Below are 14,830 nucleotides of genomic sequence, written 5' to 3' on the forward strand. Positions count from 1 at the left end.
AGGATTCAAATCACACCTTCACGTTGATATCTTCTTCAGTAAACTAACAAATGCTCCCACCTATTACTTGTCAGTCAGCTGATTACCTACTTTGTAACCAAATGTTGTGATTCATCTAAATATTACTCTGTCCTTTGATCAAAGTGAATTTGTGATTGTTGTTCAGTTTATGAATTGTCAGAAACTTGTTTTTATTTTTCCATTCACCTGTTCATTTTGACCGTAAGATTGAAATGCTTTGAAAATTTTGCAGTTTATTCATTTAAAAATAGCGTTTGCACATCTCTCACATATCTCACTTCTTATATTATGATTCAAGAATGTTTTCTGGTGGAATTCTAGTAAATACCAAACATTTGTTGGCTTCAAATAAGGTCTTTAACCCCCAGTTATCAATCTATTGTTAATGTTTCAGCTGTTACATTGAAATTGATTAGGTACTCATTCAGAGAGATCAACTGACAATTATAAACTACTTGCAGGATTATTGAATTGAGAAAATGATACAGACGTGGAAACATTTTTTAGCAGGAATTTCTTTTTCATTCAAATGTGTAGGCTGTTCAAGAATTCTATATTGCTTTCCATTTGTTTTCTTGTCGAGAATGCAAATTTATAATTCATGTGAATTTTAATGTGTTCTGTATTTTGAAATTTGTATTAGATTTAAGCAGAAAAAGAGGAGCAATTAACATGAAAAATTCAGTGAATAGAAAGCACGGTAAATTAAATTGACAGAGGTAACTTTTAGTATTGTCTCTGAATATTCAGTCAAATATTTCTAATGTCAAAAGAGCGAGATGCCGGAAAAGCACAGCAGGTCAAGCAGCATTCGAGGAGAAGCAGAATCGACGTTTTGGGCATAAGCCCTTCGTCAGGAATCTTTTCTGATGATGGCCTAATGCCCGACAGGTTGATACTCCTGCTCTTTGGATGTGCCTGCCCGTTTCCAATGCTACAGCTTTCCTCACTTTCTCCAAATATGTTTAATGAACACGAACTGAAAGCGTTCGCATCAGCAGTTGAACAAGACCAAATTAACACATTTTTTGCAATATTTATAGTGAAAACTTGTTTGAGAACATGCAACAAATCAGATCGAACAACATCTCTTGCCGTTAGAACCCTTGGCCATTCATAATAAAGAATTACCATGCTTTGAACAACCAGTGTGGTGTATAACGACTGAACTGAAATACCAGAGGGACAACGATTGCATTTATTGAAGGGAATGATAACCAGATCCTTACTGTGATAGTGGTGATTGATCTCAGGAACAATAAGATATTTACCGTGATTATTCCACTGAACAGTAATTAGATGGTCATGAAGATCTTTGTGTGGCTTTATGTGCAGTGTTTTGCTTGAACATTGATTTAATTAACATTGAGATATTTTACAAGATTGACAATGGACAGTTAAAGATAAGTTTTAAATGCAACATTTAAAAAAAATGTCAGTTTTGTTTAGCGAAACACAATTCTAAGTTTATGGAATCCCTACTGTGTGGAAACAGGCCATTTGGCCTAACAAGTCTACACTGACGTTCCAAAGAATAATCCACTCAGCACCATTCTGCTATCAGATTACCGAACTTACCCCTGACTAATGCACATAATCTACACATCTCCGAACAGACCGTGCAGTTTAGCATGACCAATGTACCTAACCTGCATATCTTTGGATTGTGGGAGAAAACCAGAACATGCAAACTCCACACAAACATGTGGCCGAGGATGGAATCAAACCCAAGTGCATAACACTGTAAGACACGAGTGCTAACCACTGATCCTCTGTTCTCAATGCCCAGCCCCCATGTTCAAGAGGTCTATGTAGTTGTTCATTGGTTCTTTTGTCCAGATACTAATTTATAATTCATATTGCTTTTATTGTGCCCGGAATTTTGAAACTTGCCTCAAAGGTAATAAGAAAACGAGGAGCAATTAATATGAGAACTTGAGAGAATAGAAAGCACAGTAAATTTAAATGACAGACTGTGAGAAACAAAGCTCACTCACTTCAATAATTTCAGCCCAAGACAAGATCTGAAGCAATCAGTTTGTTTATTAGACGCTTGGAAGCGTGGTTCCTGGAATAAGGCACACAGAGTTCAGCAAATACATATCTTATATAGGACTCACTACTCCAAACCCGGAGCCCATTACTATTGTTTCTCGCTTGCCTTATCCGGCCTTGTGCTTAACAAATTACAAGTTTTACTTGTCCATTTCACCACATCCTGCTGTGGTCCATTGTTAGGTATATCCTCCATCACTGTTATCTAAATCCCCCACTTGTGACATTTCTTCCCTTTCCCCAACCATATTGATTCTAATGACCTTTTAATTGAGGATTGTTTTTGTGTTTTTGCAAAAGTGGGAAACAGATGCTTATAACTATTGCTTGTACAAGCATATCTGGGTAACCTACATCCTCACAGCACCTTATCTCGTTGTCTGTAACATCTACCATTGTTTGCCGGCACGTTTCATTCTTGTATGCACATGTTAGCTAATGCAAAAACAATTATATATTTCCTTCACCCAGTTTTCATTCTTGTTGATTCAGCTTTTGGTTGAAATAATTACACACTGGTGTGAGTGCATTTACCTTGCATAAATAATTATGACTGCAGAAGTGACACTACTTTATCTATATCCCAAAATTTCCCCCTTTTTCTTTAATTACCATTTGTTATCTTCTGCATTTTTCTTTTAAGCATAGCCTCCAAAATTCGCAAGCATCATTCTGGAGATTTCATCCATCTTGGTCTCAGTCATCCCCTCATTATTTAATCGGCAAAGTTCCTCTGCCTGATTCCATTTTAGGGGTATCTGTTTTATTAAGGCTGTCTCAATCAGTCTTTGGGTGAGTCCTCGTATACAGGGCATGATACAACAGTCAATGGCTACCAATACACTGGCTACTACTATTAGGGAAGTTAGGATGGAAACCACCACCCCCTTCCATTTTCCAAACCATGATTCACGCCATCCCGTGAGAGATGTGTCTACTCCTGAATTCTCAGCCAGTTCCTCTGCTAAGGTAGTCAATCCCCTTAACGCCCGAGTAATTGAAACATCAGGTGCAGTGTTATTAGGAATAAAGGTGCAACAGCTTCCTCCTAACATCACACACACACACTTTTTCCGCTAAAATCATATCAAGGGCCATTCTGTTTTCCCATTCCATCTTACTTGTCGCATCAAGCTGTTCTAATATTCCTTTAACCGCATCTCTTGTATAATTTATAAATCGCTGTTAATTATAGAAAATGCAATTTATCCTATGTACATTTTTATATATTGTTGCCTACCAAAGGAGAGTTGACTCAAAGCTTTCTGCAATCTGATGACGAGCCTTGAACTCATCAGGTACCCTTTTAGGGACTCCTACAGAATCGAGATAAATCCTGTCATTGAAAGAAGTGTCTGACAGTGATCTCTTACTCCTTACCTTTTACCCCACTATCTTTTCCTTCTCAAATGCCAGGGTAAATGGAATTGCCAATTGTACAATTGCACATATCCCTCTCCAATCCGTTGGTAGGGTGAGTCTCAATATTCTGCGTCCGCAGTACCTTCACAGATCCACTCGGGGAGCCTTTGGTGCTGAGTAGTTCCCTCCCTTGTCCGTTTCAGTGACATTCTTAATATCTGTACATACTTTCAGCTCCCCCAAATCTCGAGACCGATTTGTACCTTGTCTATGCACACACATCGTGTGATTTCCGACTGCGGCTGAAAACGTGGCGGGGGGGGGGGGGGGGGGGGGCTTTTGAATCTTTCTTCTCTAAGGGAGCGAGCATCAGAGATAAGGAGGTACAATTCCTATCATTCCATGCAGTCTCATCCTGTTACAGGGTTGTCATACATTTTATGCCCTTCCTGTCTCGCTTCCACCCAAGCGGAAAGGGAACCACTTGGGCCACTGGTCTACCGGAGGCACATGCCTAGCAATTGCTCTTGTTCAGACTTTTTACAGTACACTTTACCCATTCAACCCAGACATTTGCATCACCATACCCAATTTCTATTTAGATGGTCTGTTTCAAGTCCTTTATCTCTATAATTTTTACTACTTTAGGATCATCGGGAGGGGTGAAAGGTTGTACCTTATTATCCAATAGTTCTGCCCGTTTTCCCTGTCCTACGCTAATTTGAAAATAACAGTCCGAGAAATCCTTCCCGTTTGCTGACATTTCTATCCCAAATGTTTCATCTAACTGTATCTCATAGGTGCCCCCCCAACCGCGAGAATTGCTTTGTGCCATATGGTTTTCTTTATCATTAGGTATATTGGGTTACGCTCTTTATCGCGACAATCGTGAGGTGATTGGAAGGTGGCCCGGTGTATTGTGACAAACCATTATACCAAGTACCATCCCCAAAGGACTTAAGATGTATCTCTGAGCTGCGGTACTGTCTCTGATTATCTACATCCCCACAATTTAATAAGCTACATGCATCAGGTCTGTTACTTGCGGAGCATCATCACTCGAAGCATCCCCAGCATTCTAAAAATTGTGCTGAAGCACAAAAAAACTTAAAACACAATCCTACAGAAATAATCCCGCGCTCACGTCGTCACTGTGTAATCAGTTACTCTAAGTCTCTTCAGCCTGAGTTTCAGCGGGTCTTGCATTGATTCGGCTGTCCAGACTTTTTCCTCAACTTGAGATTTCACTGGCCCTTTGATCCGAGTGTAGTGAGTCCTGCCGATCTCCGCTGTCCTTATTGTCGTTTCGGTAATCAAACGATCCTGATATGGCCCTTCCCAGTCCGGCTGCAATTTAGTCTCTGTCCATGATTTTACAAAGACCCAATCTCCTAGCTGGATGGGATGAATGGTGAATTCAAGGGGCGGAGTCTGTGCCAATAAACCCTGTTTTCTGAGGAGAGACAAAGAGGCGGACAAGCCCAGTACATACTTCTTTAGAACAAGTCTTTAGTTTCGGGAATTGTCAATTCTCCGTTCGTTCCCAGATAAGGTAATCCAAATATGATTTCATAGGGGGATAGTCCCAAATCTTTCCTTGGGGCTGTTCGTACTCACAAGAGAGCTCTCGGTAAACATTTGTTTCAAGGGAGTCTGGTTTCTATTATCAATTTAGAGAGCTGGCGTTTGAGTGTTTGGTTCATTCTCTCAAACCTTCCCGATGATGGCGGGTGCCATGGAGTATGGAACTCCCAGGAAATTCCCAACCCCTTCATTACCCCCTGTAACACTTTAGAGGTAAAATGAGTTCCTTGGTCGGAATCTATATGGTTCACGAGCCCATATCGGGGAATTATGTGCTCTAATACTGTTTTAGACACCCCACTCGCAGTGGCAGTAGCTAGCGGGTATGCCTCAACCCAACCAGATAGAAGATCTACTATGACCAGCATATATTTTAGTCTTCCTACTCTGGGTACTTCAGTATAATCTACTTGTATACTCTGGAAGGGTCTCAATCCCGGGTCTCTTCCTCCCGGGGTCTGTTTTCTCAAGACTTTCTTATTTACTTTTGTGCATATTATACATGCAATTGTATATATTCCATTACATCCATATTTCCTAAGAACTAAATCACACATTGCTTGTACTCCCCATTGACTGCCGTGGTGTACGATGGCCATAATCTCTCTCGCAATGTCATTTTGTTTAACATTTCCCTTCCATCAGGTAACATCCATTGCCCGTCTGCTGTTTTTTGCCGCCCCAAAATCTTTCAATTCTTTTTCTTCTCTTTCAGTAAATATAGGAGCTTCCGGGGATCAGGGACAGCAGGTATTAGGGAATGAATCAGCACTCCTTGTGCGTCCAGGCCTGCTTCCGTAACCACTTCATCAGCTAATCTATTCCCCCTAACATCTGGTTCATTTCCTTTCTGATGACCATTTACATGCACTACCGCTATTTCTCGGGGGAGTAATAGGGACTCCAAGAACCATTTAATCAACTCCTCATGTTCTAATTCCTTCCTCCGGCTATTGATCAGTCCTCTTCCTGCCATATCTTTCCAACAGTGTGCACAACACCAAATGCATATTTAGAGTCACTGTATACTGCTCCCTCTTTATTTTCTTACGCCCGAAGGGCTCTTACCAATGCATAGAGTTCGCAGGTCTGAGCTGACCACCCATTTGGCAACCTTCAAACCTCTACCACACTACCTTTTGTCCTGTCTACAAATGCATACTCATTATTTATTTTCCCTTCAGTCACCCGGGATGATCTGTATATAAGAAGTCAGGCTCCTGCATTAAGCGGAACATCTCTCAGGTCCATGCAGACCTTAGTTTGGTATTCTATAATGTCAAGGCAGTTGTGCTCTGGATTCTGAGGAGAGTCTCCTTCCACTTTCCAAAGAAAGGCAGCTAGATTTAAACAATTGTCCGTGGCCAACACTAGATCATCCTTTTCTATTAATATTGCCTCATATTTTAGAACCCGCGAGTCTGTCAACCATCGTCCAGCTTTTTGGTTTAAGATCATTCTCACTTGGTGTGGGGTGCTTACTATTAGGGCTCCCCCAAATGTAAGCTTTCTGCTTTCCTCCAGCAACAGTGCAGTGGCAGCCACAGCCTGCATACACTCAGGCCACCCCCGGGATACTGGATCCAATAGTTTCTAAAGATATGCTACTGGCTGTTTCATTCCTCCCCACCTCTGGGTTAATACTCCCAAAGCCGCTCCATTATCTACGGTAGCAAAGAAGTGGACAGGTTTATCTAGGGAAGGTAAGGCTAACACGGGGGCATGAATCAGATCTCTTTTGAGTTTCTCAACTAGTTGTTTTTCCTCATCATCCCAATTTAGACATTTTGGTTCCCCCTCTAATAGTTTGAGATATAATATCTTAGTCTTCTGAGCATAGAATCTATCCACAATCTGCAATATCCCGTTAGACCCAAAAATGTACATAACTCCCGTTAAGTGCTGGGCAGTGGCATCCCCATTATTCCCTATATCCGTTCCGGGCAATATCTTTCACTTTCCCTCGCTAACTAAATGTCCCAAGTATTTCACTTCCCGCTCCATATATTGTAATTTGTTTTTAGCTACTTGCAGTCCTTGCTGACCCAGGAAATTCAATAATTTGTTAGTGGCTCCTGCTTTTTCTCTTCTTTTTCCTGTTACTAAGAGGTTGTCTACATACTGCAACAGGGTAGTTCCCATGGGGCTGCTAAATATCTCCAATATTTGTTCTAACATCTGTCCAAATAAATTCGGGGATTCTGTAAACCCTTGGGGGAGCACAGTCCACCGGTATTGCTGTTTCCGTCCTGTCTTCGGGTCTTCCCATTCAAAGGCGAACAAATTCCTACTTTCCTTCGTCAAGGGACAAGCCCAATAGGCGTCCTTTAAATCTATCACACTAAACCATTTGTGATCATGAGGGATCTTACTTAATAACGTATAGGGGTTTGGCACCACTATTCGATTCAATGTTCTCAAATCCTGCACCAATCGATAAGCTCCATCAGATTTTCGCAATGGTAGAATTGGGGTATTATAAGGAGACATACATCGCTCCAACAGTCCATCTCTAATCACTCCCTCAATTACTGGCTGCAGTCCTCGCTTACCTTCTATGGAAATGGGATATTGTTACTCACAGACAATGTCCCCTTTCCTTTTTAAACGTATTTCTAGGGGAGGGATCTGTAGTTTTCCACAATTCCCTTCTCTAGCCCATGCAATAGGGTCTATCTCTTTCTCCACATCCTCTGTCAACATTGCCATTTGTACAACTATTTCTTTTCCTGAATGCCAAATTCCAATCCTAAGAGGATAATTAAATCTCTCCCTAATAAGTTCCGTCTTATATCAGGATATACAACAGTTTCCCTGTGACGCTATCCTTAGGACATTCTATCATCATAGGTTCAAATACTGGAACAGTAAATCCTTCCCCTTTTACTACCTCTTCCCCACAGGGTCCCACCTTCAAGTTTATCAAGGGTTCCTGGTGGGCCCCCGAGGGCAGGAACCCCTGACACCCCTATTCTTCATGAAAATTCATAAGCCGAATTGCCCTTTCTTCCCGTTGTAGATCAGGACACTCCCTCTTAAAATGCCCTATCTTTCCGCAATAATAGCATCCTGCCTGTGGAGACTTCCATCTCTGCCTCTGTCACCTGAACCCTCTATCAAATGCTCCCCCTTGTCCTCTCCCTCTCCCCTTTCCTCTCTGTCCTACATGCTGCCACCCACTGTTCCGGTTGCTCACTATTGGTTCCATTCTTTTCTTAACTATCTCGTCAACCCGTATCTACCATCATTTTCGCCTTCTGTTTTCGTCTCTCATCCTCTCTCTTTACAAACACTTTCTGTACCTCCCTTAACAATTCCTCTAACGAAGGAGCAGCGCTATGGAAGCTTGTGTTTTCTAATAAACCCGTTGCACTAAAAACTACTGTCGTGTTACTATTGCTGCTCCTTCATTAAATGTTAGAGAGAGAGGACTACCTTAAATACAGAAGTTAGAAGGATTGTACAACTCATGCGCATGAAAGGTACGTACCTAAGATGGCTCTTAAATCATTAATCACTTAGAATGGAGGTTCATGTCTTGATTGTTTAAATGCAAATCGCAGGATTTATTTCAAATCACTGCCTGGAGATACCTTCAGGCATTATTGATATAAAAGAGGTGACCCCTCCGGTCAGACAATGTATTTCTGGCGAGAGGTCTTGTTTGGAGTCTGTCTGTGTCTTCGCCTGGAGTCAGATTAGGCTTGTTCCAAAGTACGAGCTCATAAAATACAGCATTGACTGACTGCCTCCAAATTTTATGTTTTTGTAACAAAATAAAGTGTATCTGCAAATGCAAACGTCTGACCCAGTCCCAGCTGCTCCATATCATAGTTTTTTTTATTGCTTAGCCAATCGTCTCTCTTAGCAAATAAATCTTTCCTTTCTCCGTGTGATCTTCTCGTGCATATTAATCTTTTGTGAAGCACGTTACACACTGCTGTCTGGAAATCCAGGTATAATACATCTATATGATCCCCATTATCCATCTTGTTTGTCATTTTTTAAGAAAGCTAGTGAAACCATTCAAACATGATTTATCCTTTATAAAGCTATGTTGACTGTGCTGGATTGTGTCTTGACTTTGAAAATATCTTGCTACTACTTCCTATATAACGGATTCTAACAATTTGCCTTCATTATCAATAAATTTCTCATTACTTTTCATTCCCTAGAGAAGCTAGTTATTCTAAGTTCTTTGCTTTCAATAACCTCTACGTTTCCTTTCACAATTCCCATGTAAGAGGCACAAGACTGTAAAAGATCTGCTCCAATTGCTGTGTAAAAGGCATGAGTGGCTGATTGGACTCATTCTGTTCCTGCTTTACACACTTACTAGGCTGAATGTCCTTCTGCTGTCCCTATATTATAGTCTCGATGCCTTGCATGTCCTGCTCCTGTTCCTGACCAAGCCTTTCAAGATCTCATGCCCTCCTCCTGTCGCTCAACTACAGTTTTGGGGACCGATGGAATCTCCCTACTCAACTGTCACTTTTCAAGAGCTGAAATATGCAGGCAAGTTGTGTTGCTCACATTAGGTAGCTCAGTGGTTAACACTGCTGCCTCACTGCACCCAGAGATTCATGTACAAATACAGTCTCCAATTTCCTCCCACAGTCCCAAGATATGTAGGTATGGTGGAATAGCCACGCTAAATTACCCATAATGTCCGGGGATGTGGAGGCTAGGTGCATCAGTCATGGAAAATGCCAGGTTACAAAGATTGGGTGGGGTAGGTGGTGGGGTTGGGATGGATGGCCTTCGGAGGATCAGTGTGTTGTCGATGGGTCAAATGGACTGCTTCCACACTGTAGAGATTCTTGCAGAAATTAGTTGAGGGAACAATCCCCGAGTTAATTCCAATATCCTTTATTCAGTGAGGAAATTAACTCTATTCACACTACTCGAGATGTGATCTCACTGAGACCCTATACAGCAGCAGCAGCACTTTGCCAGCCTACAGTAAGGTTCCCACCCAGGTTAGAGCAATCTCAGCTCTCTGGGGAATACACAGCATTGCTGAAAGATCATTGTCCTTCTTAACTCCACCAGCATTACGGGAGATCTGGTGATAATGTCACAATGACACTTGAGAAGAACATGTCAGGTGTGTTGAGATGATATCAATGTTGAGATATGCCTTGCCAAACATCTCGCCTGAATCGACCGTTAATCTCCCCAGAGCCCACGTCATCAAATTCCACCGAAGCTGGTAAGGTGGAGCTTTGAAACAGTAAACATTGATGAGAGTTATATATCAAAATCAAAATTGTGATGTAAATGTTGGGTATGTTATAAAACAGGAAATTAGATATGCAAGTTTGTGGGTACTGCAGTAATAATGGAGATCTTTAAGTTGCTTCTGAACAAGTAAACCCAAGTGAATGTTAATGCTGGGAAAATAGATTTCATGACCGTGTATGAGATGGGTTGTTATGACAATATGTTGACTACCGAGCTAGATATCAGGCTGTTTTGGAATTGCTGATGTGTGATCAGAAGAGGTAATTAAAGACTTTTCTGTAAAGGAGCTTTTGGGAATAGTAAGCTTAATATTTTGAATTTAAATGACATCTGAATACAAAGTAGTTATTTTTCCTTATATTACTGGTGCATACTGAGTCATGCACTCCATTAAGATACGAAGAAAAAGTTGGCTTCAGTGAATTTGAAAAGTATATTAAAATGATTTAATGAAAGACAGACAATGGCTGTTATTTATACAAACATTGTGAGGTCTGTAAGGACGTTCTCGAGATTAATCCCTCAGGTAGCAAGATTGTCTGATGAGGAAACTCCGCCCGTATTCCAGAGAGATTCAGAGAATGAGAGGTGATCGAAATGAAACATTTTTTAAAAACTCACGCAGAGGGAAGTGATGAATGCAGGGGCATTCACAAGTGAGAGCAAGAGTACCGAGAATCCCAAGGCATTCCAGAAGGACATCAAGCAGAACAGAATAACCAGAGAATGTTTGATCAGGGATAGACAGCATGAACTTGTCAGAGGGTGGTCACGCCGAACGAAATTTATTGATATTTTTCAAGGAGGTTGTTTATATATGTTTGTTTCAGGAACGCCTTTGACAAACCTCACATACAAAACTGATAAAGAAAGTACAATTTCATGGTATCAAGGGTAACTTGGTAAATGACATTCAAATTTTCTTCTGGGCAGGAGACAGAGGGCGATGGGAGAAGGTTCTTTGTGTGACTGGAGATCTGTGACCCCTGGTGTACCCCAGTGCTGTATCCCTTATTCTTTGTGGCATTCATAAATGATGTACATGTGAATGTGTAGGGGGAGGTAAAGTGAGATAAATAAGTGTATGTTCGACGCAAACATTGACCAGGTGATTGGCAGTGAGGAGGAAGGCCTTATCTTACAGGAAGATAGAGAAGGATTGGTCAGATGGGCAGATCAATAGCAGATAGAATGCAACTCTGATAAATATGAGGTGATGCATTTTGGAAGAAGGAACCAGTCAGGGGAAGACTCAATGAATGGCAGCACACCTAGAAATTGAGATGATGCTTCTCTACACATCCCTGGATGTGACTGGCCAGGGTAATAGTGGAATTAAGAAGGCATTGTGAATAGTAAATAGCCTTCACTCATCGGGACACAGATTATAAGAGCTATACAGGACTTTGGTTCGGCCAAGATGGAATATTTTGTGGCGTTCTGGGAGCCACGTTACAGGAAGGATGTGGTTCCACTGGAGGGAGTGCAGAGGAGATTCACCGGGCTGTTCCCGGGAATTGAGCAGATCAGCCATGAAGAAAGGCTGGATAAGCTCAGATTGTTTACATTGGAGCAGAGAAGGCTGAGGGGAATGTGATTCAGAAAGATAAGATTACGAGGGGCTTGGACAGGATGGATAGACAGCAGCTGTTCCATTTAGTCAAAGAGGCAAGAACAGGGGAGCAAACTTTTAAAGTGAAGGGTTTGAGGATTAGAGGAAATTTGCAGAATGTTTTTCACCCAGAGGGTGTTGGGATCTGCAATGTACTTCCTGAGGTGGAGTTGCCCTGGCAACCTCATGATTTCTAAATTGGACTTGGACAAGGTCTGGAAGTGTCATAACATTCACAGCTGTGGACTTGATGTCGGAGAGTGGGACTACTGTACAGCATGTTGTATTTCTGACGGTACAAGGACTATGCTCCAGTGATTGTATGGTGTTGACACGAATTGATGGGTTTCTGAAGAGAATCTTATAAGAATTATAAGAGTGAAATGTCAATGGAAAAGTTAGAGAAAACACGTGCAGACTTCGCTACAGTCTGACCCCAGAGGAAGGAGAATAGAGAACAGGGCAATAGCAGAACTATGAAGCAATTACTTCAGTTCAGTCTTCACAGACGAAAACAAACCAAACAAATCAAATCTTCCCAGCAAGACTGGAAAGCCTAAGTCACAAGAGAAAAAGAATGAAATTAGTAAATAAGTGTTTTGGGAGATACGAGTGGGACTGAAAGTATGGTTGAATTTAGAGTACAGATGGAGGGAGAGAAGATAAAGTTCAATGCCAGGCTCCTGTGTTGAAACGAAGGAGACTACAATAGGATGAGGGAGGAGTTGGCTAAGGTGGCTGGAAGCAAAGACTTTAAGGTGGAAGCATTGATGAACAGTGGCAGGCTTTCAAAGCAGTTTTTCCACATGGTCAGCACCAGCATATAACAGTGAAATGGAAGGATTTTCGGAAAAGGGTAAGCTGCCATGGATGTCTCGTGAAATAAAGGAGGCTATCAAAATAAAATAAATGGCATAAATGATGGCAAAGACCAATGGGAAACTAGAAGATTGGAAAAACTATAAATGTTTAAAAGAAAGCAACAAAAAACTATCTTGAAACATCAGATAGATTATGAGAGTAAACTACCTCAGATTATTAAAAAAAAGACAGCAAAAGATTCTAAAAATATATGAAATAAAAAGAATGAGTAAGTTAACCATTGGTCCTTTATAGGGTGAGAAGGGGGATTCAGTGAGGAAATGGCCGAGGAATTGAACACATATTTATTCGGTTTTTACAGTGAAGGACACCAATAACGTGCCAGAATTGTCAAAGAGAGGAAGGTATTTGAAGACCTGGAAACTGCCATTCCCACGAGAGAGGTAGTGTTGGGCAAGCTAATGGATCTAAAGGTAGATAAGTCTCCCAGCCCTGATGGAATGCATCCAAGGGTACTAGCAGAGGTGGTGGAAGAAATAGCAAATGCATTTATGGAATTTTTCTAAATTCACTGGACTCTAGTGCAGTTCCAGCAGATTAGAAAACAGGAAATCAGACGCCATTATATAAAAAGGGTAGAAAAATAAGCGGGGAATTATCGACTGGTTAGCCGAACATGTGTAGTGGGGAAAATACTTCAATCTGTAATCAAGGAAAAAATAGCAATGCATCGAGTTAGAAATTGTTCCATTGGACAGACACAATATCAGTTCATGAAAGGCAGGTCATGATTAACAAATTTAATGGAAATCTATGAAGACATTATGACCAGGGTGATCCCAGAACATGTGGTGTACCGACATTTACAAACGGTGATCAAGGATAGTCAGCATGGTTTTGTGAAGGGCAGGTCGTGCCTCACAAACCTTATTGAATTCTTTGAAAAGGTGACGAAGGAGGTTGATGAGGGGAAAGCGGTAGATGTGGTATATATGGATTTTAGTAAGGCGTTTGATAAGGTTCCCCATAGTAGGCTACTGCAGAAAATACGGAGATATGGCATTGAGGGTGAGTTGGAGGTTTGGATTAGGAATTGGCTGGATGGAAGAAGACAGAGGGTAGTAGTTGATGGCAAAGTTTCTTCATGGAGTGCCGTCACTAGCGGTGTTCCGCAAGGATCTGTTTTGGGACCATTGCTGTTTGTCATTTTTATAAATGACCTGGAAGAGGGGTTAGAAGGTTGGGTGAGCAAGTTTGCGGATGATACGAAAGTCGGAGGAGTTGTTGACAGTGAGGAAGGATGTGGCAGGTTACAGCAGGATATGGAGAAGCTGCAGAGCTGGGCAGAAAGGTGGCAAATGGAATTCAATGTAGCTAAGTGTGAGGTGATTCACTTTGGGAAGAATAACAAAAAGATGGGGTACTGGGCTAATGGTCGGATACTTGGTAGTGTGGATGAGCAGAGGGATCTTGGTGTCCATGTACACAGATCTCTGAAAGTTGCCACCCAGGTAAATAGTGCGGTGAGGAAGGCATATGGCGTACTGGCTTTTATTGGTAGAGGAATTGAGTTCCGGAGTCCTGAGGTCATGATGCAGTTGTATAAGACTCTGGTGCGGCCGCATCTGGAATTCTGTGTGCAGTTTTGGTCGCCATACTATAGGAAGGATGTGGAGGCACTGGAACGGGTGCAGAGGAGGTTTACCAGGATGTTGCCTGGTATGGAAGGAAGATCGTATGAGGAAAGACTGAGACCCTTGGGGCTGTTTTCATTAGAGAAAAGAAGGTTTAGGGATGACTTTATTGAGGTGTACAAGATGATTAGGGGGTTAGATAGGGTTGACAGTGTGAACCTTTTCCCGCGTATGGAGTCGGGTATTACAAGGGGGCATAGCTTTAAATTAAGGGGGGGGGTAGATATAGGACTGAAGTTAGGGGTAGGTTCTTCACTCAGCGAGTGCCGCCGAAGAAAAACAAAGCTGCTGCATAAGGGAAAGATGCGTGGCGTTATGGGTAATGCATTCACATTGGGAGAGGAATGGTTAACTAACAGGAAACATAGAGTGGGATTAAATGAATGTTTTTCTGGTTGCTGATCAGTGACTCGTGGTGTGCCTCTGGGATCAGTGC

The sequence above is a fragment of the Chiloscyllium plagiosum genome, unplaced genomic scaffold (genome assembly GCF_037043375.1).
Source record: "Chiloscyllium plagiosum isolate Xiang-an unplaced genomic scaffold, Cpla_swu_hap1 HiC_scaffold_51, whole genome shotgun sequence".
In the NCBI taxonomy this organism is placed as follows: Eukaryota; Metazoa; Chordata; class Chondrichthyes; order Orectolobiformes; family Hemiscylliidae; genus Chiloscyllium; species Chiloscyllium plagiosum.